Source organism: Octodon degus, unplaced genomic scaffold (assembly GCF_000260255.1).
Source record: "Octodon degus isolate 3935 unplaced genomic scaffold, OctDeg1.0 scaffold00014, whole genome shotgun sequence".
Classification (NCBI taxonomy): domain Eukaryota; kingdom Metazoa; phylum Chordata; class Mammalia; order Rodentia; family Octodontidae; genus Octodon; species Octodon degus.
The window spans coordinates 24,463,104-24,471,570 of record NW_004524590.1 but is presented as its reverse complement, the minus strand read 5'-3'; positions in this window follow the sequence as shown (position 1 = coordinate 24,471,570).

The following is an 8,467-nucleotide window of genomic DNA, read 5'->3' as shown; positions in this document are numbered from 1 at the left end:
TGCCCAGTCTCAACCATCACCATCTCAGCACAGCCTTGGGGCAGGGCTGGCACAGCAGGCCAGGGATCAAAGCCCAGCCTCTGCTCTCTGCCTAAGCAGGTGCTTCAGCCTACTGAGCTAGTGGGCCAGACCTAATTGGGATACTTCTAAAATAGTACATATCATCTATATCTTCAAGGAAGATATTTTTATTTGTAACTTGACAAAAGGGCTACCAGCATACCCCTAATATGAGAAATTTATCTACTAATACAGACATTTATATTCTGGGATAAAAATAATTTTACCTTTTATTTAGATAATACTACTTCATATGTACAAAATTAAATTCATTTTCCTAATATACTAGTGTTATCTCTTTTACCTATATATTTTATAAAAACAACAGTTTAAATTATTACTCCATAGAAATAAATCCAAGCTCTTTAAAATATGCATTTCCATAACCTAAATTTTATCATTAAACTTTGTGAAACTTTATAATAGGCTTTCCAGTCATGTTAAATGTCAGCTACTCTACTGCTGTTAGCTTCTGAGCAAGAAATAAATCAGGTATCGATGAAATTTTGGAGCTACGCCCTTAAGAACCTGTGAGCATATGTCCCAACAAGGCTCTCCAAGGTCAGGAATATGCTCATTTTCAAAAATTTGTCCATAGTGTGTTCCTCGGAGTAGATGATTGGTTAAAGGATTGCTAACCCAGTTTGTACTTGGCTAAAATGAATTTATATAAACTGAATTTGAGTCACAATGAACTCCAAAAGTTTACATAAGGTCCCTGTGATGACATTCTCTAAGATGAATGATGGAGAATTTATGTAATGACGGTGCTAAGTTGTGAGCCCTAGATTTTTTAGCTGGGTTATGAAGTATTTAGCTTCAAAACCTCTTTTTAGTGTTCTTTCCCCATTCCAGCTGTGCAAAGGGTGTTGAATTCTCCCACTGGCGACATTAGACCAATTTCTACAAAAATAGCCCTCATTGGGTGATGCAAAGGCAATAAAAAGTTTCCAGTGTGTTCCATTTACTATATTAAGAGATTCTTATGTACAGTGTTAGATGGTTAGGTCAAGTATTGTCCAGGTTGACATAAACTGGCAGGTACTTCACAACTCTTTGCTTGTGATGCAATTATTTTTCCAGTGCTTTGTACAGGGCTGTTGTAATTGATATGTAAAGAACATGAAATCTCTTTATGGTGATGTTCTATTTAATTCAGAGAGAGAGAGAGAGAGAGAGAGAGAGAGAGAGAGAGAGAGAGAGAGAGAAAGTAAACTAAGAGTAAACTAAGGGCGGAAACTCAGAAGTGCTTGGTTTGTATGAGAAACATTTCTCTTCCAAGGCCTGTTTGGTACAGAGCCCTACATTTACAAGAATTCCATGGCATTTAAGAATATGTACTTGGCACCTAAGATAAGAGAGCATCAAATTTGTGCCCAACCTGGGAAACGTAGTGAAATCCTGCCTGAGAATTTAAATTTAAATGCATTTGAAAAAGAAAAAAATAGCTTCATAGCACAGAAATAAGATTAACATGTGCCTTATTAAAAATATAGAACTAGGGCTGGGTAGATTGTTTGGCAGTCTAAGCGCCTGCCTGGCAAGTGCAAGGTCCCGTGTTAGGTCCCTTGTCCTGTATGCCATGCTGGTCCTGGAGCTGGACGTGGTGGCACACACCTGTAATCCCAGGGCTGGGATGGTTAAAACAGGAGGATCACTACCAGTCTGAACTGTGCAATGATACCCTGTACCAAATAAATGCAGGTGTATATATACATACACACATACATACATACAGAACTATAAAAATATTTTTAAAATTATGTATACTTGAAGTATATAGATGTGATCATCAGATCTTAACACTTCATAACTACATAAATAGATGGAAGAGATTACTACAATTTGTATGTGATCCTTAATTGTATGAAACAAGCCATTTACTCTGTGCTAATATGCACTAGAATCGGGATGGCAAAGATGAAGATAAGATTGCCACTTGCATCATCAGCCCACATAAAAGCTTTAGCTCATCCACACCATCAGCAGAACCACATATTGTCAGTTTCACTTCTCCAATACTTATCAATATTATTTATAATTTGCTAAACACATTTGTCTTTACATACTTAGCGAACTGTGGATAGTAGATTTAATTGTTTAAATAAAATATTTATCAACTGAATTATTGTATAGCCTGTAGGAAAGGACTTATTACAGAAAACTTATGGGATACTATCTAGGTGCCGTTAATTATGTAAGTCAAATTTATATACTTAATAACAACAAATAAATTATACATAGTTTTAGTTAATTTAGACAGAGAACCCTTTGGGTGTGTTATTCAGTCCCTAGCTCCCATAAGCAACTCTCTATTAATGTGAATCTTTCAAATGATCTTGGGTAGGATTTTGAAAATTAAAAAAAAAAAAAAATCTATATTTGCAGTAACATTCCATATTGACAGGGGTTGAATTGTAAGACTTTTGAATATACAAAAATCTGGGATTTAATTAATGTGATATTACTGAAGTGACTAGGGGAAATCTCTGTACTTTCTGGAGTGAGTTCCAGGGAGCTCAGAGCAGGCCCCACATTCACAGCTGCTTGGGCTGTGGTTTGGCACCACCTGGTGGCTATGGTCTACTGCAGTTGAAAGACTAGGCATGATCCTGGGCTTGCGGATGGCTGGGAGGGATTCCCTGGAGCCTGGAAGGATTCCAGGAAGCTCTGCACAAGCTGATACACCGAGCTCGGTCTAGAGAATCCTAAGAAGGCTAGATTTTAGCCTTCTTGCCTCACAAAACGCATTGGTTTCTGGCATTTCACAACAAGCACTTTCTCTGCAGGACTTTATTTCCTCTCCGGTTTCTTCCATAGCTACAAACATCTGTGACTGCAGGTGTCTCTTGCACTTGATGAAGGAGGTAATCACCAACTCGCTGCTCTTTACAAATTTGTATTATGTGTTAACACATGCTTTATTGTTTGGAAACTCAAATAAAAATTCAACTTTAGTAAAAATGGCTTTCTTTAATCCTTTTAGTTCATCCAACAGTTTTAAACAATATGTAATGTAGTATTTAAACAAAATGAGGCCAAATATGGTGGTATATGCTATGTAGTTCCAGCACTCTGGGAGACTAAGTGAGGAAAGTCCCAAATTTAAGCCCCGCTTGGGCAACATAGTTTTCCAAAAGCTTCATACACACACACACACACACACACACACACACACCCCTCTCTCTGTCTCTGTCTCTTTTTCTCTCTCTAAAATGGAGTAAATCTAAATCCAAAGGCCCCACATTCAATCCTTAGTACTGCAAATAAATAAATACATTTAATATTAGTCTAGTTTATATTTTAAAATGAACTCTTAATTAATCCAAATTAAGCATATAATGTCCCCTAATCAGTACTTCCTACTTTTAACCTTGGTGACATATATTTTTAAGCATACTAAAAGGAATGAATACATTATTTCTTAAATATGACAGGAAATTTTATTAATCTAATGAATAGAGAAAAGTTCAAAACTGAGTTCTTACAATATTTTAATTCAAATTATTCAAAATTTTCTCATAGCTGAAAAACAGAGAACTAATATATCAAATTCTTTTCAACAGTATCTTTTATTTCGTATTTAATTTTTTGAGACAGGGACTTACTATGTTGCCAAGGATGTCATTCCACTGTGGACTCCAATGATCCTTCCGACTCACCCTCCACACACCCGGGACAATTGCTTTGTGCCAAAATTTTCAATATTACACACAGATTATCTGAAGTTTAACTTGCAATATTAACCTCTGGACTTAGTTAACTACTTCTTCTATGCAGATTTCTTTGCCTGCCTAAGCTAAGTTTTAAGTGAAACAAATTTATTTAAATCTTCATAACACCTTGTTTCACTGATGTCACTAATTTAAAACAGTGGAATCTGCATACGGTGCTCCCCAGTTTGAGTTTGAGATAGAGAACATGAATTTTGCCAGAATGATTCTTAGTCTCTGTTATACAGTGAGCATGTCAGCAGACACACTAAAGTTCATCTTTCTCACCTGGAATTTTGTTTGGCATTCTATCCTCCTACCCACAAACCAGTATTTTGCCATTGCTTTAAAACGTGAATACGGGAGTATGCAGGAGAGCATCCGCACTCCACTGCACCCCCTGAATCCCTCTGGACCCAGCCCAAGCATGTGAGTGAGACTGTCAGCCATGTTCTTCTGACTGTCTGAACACCTCCAGAACTAGCCCAGGCCCGGCGGTGACTGAGTGAGAGCTTCCGAGCTCCCCTTTGCATGCTGTATCCCTCTGGATCCAGCCCAGGCCCACTTGTTAGTGAGTCACTCTGTCCTGCTCTCTGAACTCCTCCAGACCCAGCCCAAGCCTGGCATACATACCTGGTGTGAAACTCTGCAGCTGAAGTCCCTGAAAAGAGGCTAGGGACCAGAACCACCCAGCTAATCCGGGAGTAGAACATCTTGCTAGAGGGGTACAGTGGGTTCACATCCAACGGCTGCAGCAGGACGAAGCTGAGCAGAGCAGCCATAACCAAGCCAGGCACAACTGGATGAACTCAGACTTCTTAGATCTGCACCCAGTAAGCTGAGACACTTTGCTAGACCCAGATCTATAAGAGCATTCTCCCTCTTTCTCTCTTGACTGAGAGAGGGAGCAAAAGGTAACTGGGGTGAACTAGTCTGCCTGGAAAACACCTGGTACATCAAGAGAAGGTGATCAGAGAGAACTTAGTGGAACTAACTTAAGTATAAATTCCCAATTTAATATCTGCTTAGCTAATATAGACATAATGATTGCCCTTACTGTCTAAAATATAAATACACTAGTTACAAAAGTTTGTCAACTGTTAATATCATTGCCCATCATTAGTGTTCTTTATTGTAGTTCTGTAAATACAAAACTACAACTACATTAATCATATAATCTCTCTTGAGTAAGAATTTCAGTAGGTGCTAAGGTTTTAACCACCGAAGTTCTATCCAAAAGACAGTGGACAGTGCTATACAAAATGACAAAAAGAAGGAGCAAAATGCAATCTCAGGCCCTGAGCCCACCAGAACAAGTGCAGAAGACACTAGAACAGAAAAAAAAAATGGGGAAAACACAGCTGAAATGCCTGAATTAATAGAGTCTGAAGTAAAGAAACAACGGCAGAAAGTTTTAGAGGAGCTCAGATCAGAAATAACCACTGAAATTAAGAAGGAATCTCTGAAATAATAGCATCTGAAGTAAAGAATCAAATGCAGGAACATATAGAGGAAATCAGATCAGAAATAATCTCTGAAGTTAAAAAAGAAAGAACAACTATAATGAAAGAGTTAATAACTAGAAAAATGATGGATTCTTTGAACGAACAGTACAGGAAAGAAATAGATAGCATGAGGCAGAGTCAAAGAGATGCGGGGGGGGGGGACTTAAAATCTCAATTACAAGCTTGCAAAACCATTTGAGTGAAAGTGAGGATAGAGTTTCAGTTCTTGAAGAGGTCACCGCATCTAGTGAAAAGATAAGAAACGATCACTTAAAAACAACTAGGATGCAGGAAAAAATGATTCATCATTTGAAAGATGATACAGAGATGAACAACATGAGACCAATAGGCATCAATGAGAAAGAAAGAGTCAATACAAATGATATAAAAAGAATATGGGCAGAAGTAATAGCAGAAAGCTTCCCAAATATGGGGAAACAATCTGACATTCAAGTAACCAAGGCATACAGAACTCCAAATGACATCAAAACAATTAAAAATGCACCAAGACATATAATAATAGTCAAGAATCCAGAAACCCAACACAAGAACAATATACTGAAAACCACTAGACAAAAGAAACAGATCACATTTAAAGGAAAACCCATAAGAATAATGGCAGACTTCTTTTCACAAACCATGAAGGCAAGAAGACCATGGAGCAGAGTACTTCAAACTCTCTATGAAAACAAATTCCAGACTACTTTACCCTGCAAAACTCTCCATCAAGTTTGATGGAGAAGTGAAATACTCCCATGACAAAGAACAAACAGAGAATTTCATGATGACAAAGGCAATGCTACACAGACTACTAAAAGATATTCTAGAGAGGGACCACAATGATCAGAACTCCACGAATGAGAACAGAACAAACCCACTAAATAGGGCAAACAATTAAACACAGGAGAAAAAGGAGCAAACAACAGCAGGTAAATAACATAACAATCATAGGTCAATATATCTCAATTATAGCTATCAATATAAATGGACTCAACTTACCAATTAAAAAAATAGACTGGCACAGTGGATTAGGAAACAAAGTCCAACAATATGCTGTATACAAGAAACACACTTAACTCATAAAGAAATTCATAGGCTGAAAATCAAAAGTTGGAAAATAATACAACATGCCCCAGCACCTCACAAAAAAGCAGGGGTACCCTTCCTGTACTCAGACAGTCTCAACTTCAAACCAAGAATGATCAAACGACATAAAGAAGGCCACTATATACTGGTTAGGGGAAAAATTCAAAAGGATGAGGCAACACTCATAAATATGTATGCATCAAACATGGGAGCACCCAAATATATAAGACAAATCTTAATGGGCATGAAAAATCTAATATCCAATACCACAATCTTAACAGGAGACGTTAACACCCCCTTATCCCTAAAAGATAGGTCAATCAGACAAAAAAAAATTAGCAAAGATAAAAACAGAAATGAATCAGAAGTTGGAACAAATGTACTCAGTAGACATATACAGAGTGTTTCACACAACCACAGCTAAATAGACATTTTTTTTCAGCTGCACATGGGTCCTCTTCTAAAATAGACTACATACTAGTACACAGGTGATGCTTAAGTATATGCAAGAAAACAGAAATTATGCTATGTATATCATCTGATCACAGTGCAATAAAACTGAAATAAATGACAAAAGAAACAAAAAAAAAACCCATAAGTACTAGGATTACACAATGCTCTACTCGTCAACCAATGGGTCACAGATAAAATTAAACAAGAAATTGAACAACTTCTGCAATTCAATGAAAATTCAAGCACAACTGATGGGAATTTACGGGATGTGATGAAAGCAATTCTTAGAGGGAAACATATAGCTGTGAACTCACACATAAGCAAAACAGAATGAGGGCAAATGAACACCCTAATGTTGCTCCTCCAACATCTAGAAAAGGAAGAGCAAAAGAAACCCATATCCAAAAGATGGGAAGAAAACATGAAGATTAGAACAAAAATTAATTCAGTGGAGGTGAAGAAAACAATGCAAAGAATCAATGAATCAAAAAACTGTTTCTTTGAAAGATTAAAAAATTGATAAGCCTCTAACTAACCTCATCAAAAAAAGAAAGAAAAATTCAAATACAATCAATAAGGAATGAAACGAGTGTAATTACCACAGACTCAGTGGTAATTCAGAAGATTGTCAATAGCTACTTTGAGAACCTTTACTCACACACAATAGAAAACACAGAAGAAATGGACAGATTCCTAGAAAGGTACAAATTACCAAAACTGAATCAAGACGATATAACAACTCTCAGTAACTTAATAGCAGCCAATGAAATATGGAATTTAATAAGAAACTTACCGACAAAGAAAAGTCCAGGTCCTGATGGATTTACAGCTGAATTCTACAAGAAATTTATGGAAAATATAATCCCTATATTCCTCAAACTATTCAATGAAATAGCAAAGGAAAAGCAGTCCTCCCAAAATCTTAGCTGGAGGCAAGTATTATACTGATACCAAAACCAGGGAAAGGTGCAACTAAAAAAGAGAACTACAGGCCAATCTTCCTCACGAACATAGATGCAAAAATCCTGAATAAAATCCTTTAAAATAGAATACAGCAACTCATCAAGAAGGTCATACACCATGACCAGGTAGGACTCATCCCAGGGATGCAAGGATGGTTCAATATGCACAAATCTATAAATGTAATACACCATAGCAAAGGAGCCAAATTCAAAATCCACATGATAATCTCAATCAATGCAGAAAAGGCTTTTGACAAAGTCCTACACTCATTCATGTTCAAAGTCCTACTGATAATTGGAATAGATAGCCTCTACTTCCATCTCATAAAAGCAATCTATGACAACCCAATGGCTAACATATTTCTAAATGGGATAAAACTGAAATCTTCTACTCTCAGATCTGTTAGCAGACAAGGATGTCCTCTATCATCACTCCTATTTAACATAGTCCTGGAATCATTAGTTAGAGACATTAGACGAGAGAGAAATAAAAGGAATAAGAATAGGTGAAGAAGAATTTAAACTATCATTATTTGCAGATGCCACAATATTTTACTTAGAAGACCCAAAATACTCCACCAAGCAGCTGCAAGAATTAATACACAAATTCAGTAGCACAGCAGGGTAAAAAGTCAATAACCAAAGTCAATAGCATTCTTCTACAGAAAATAAGCACACTGAAATGGAA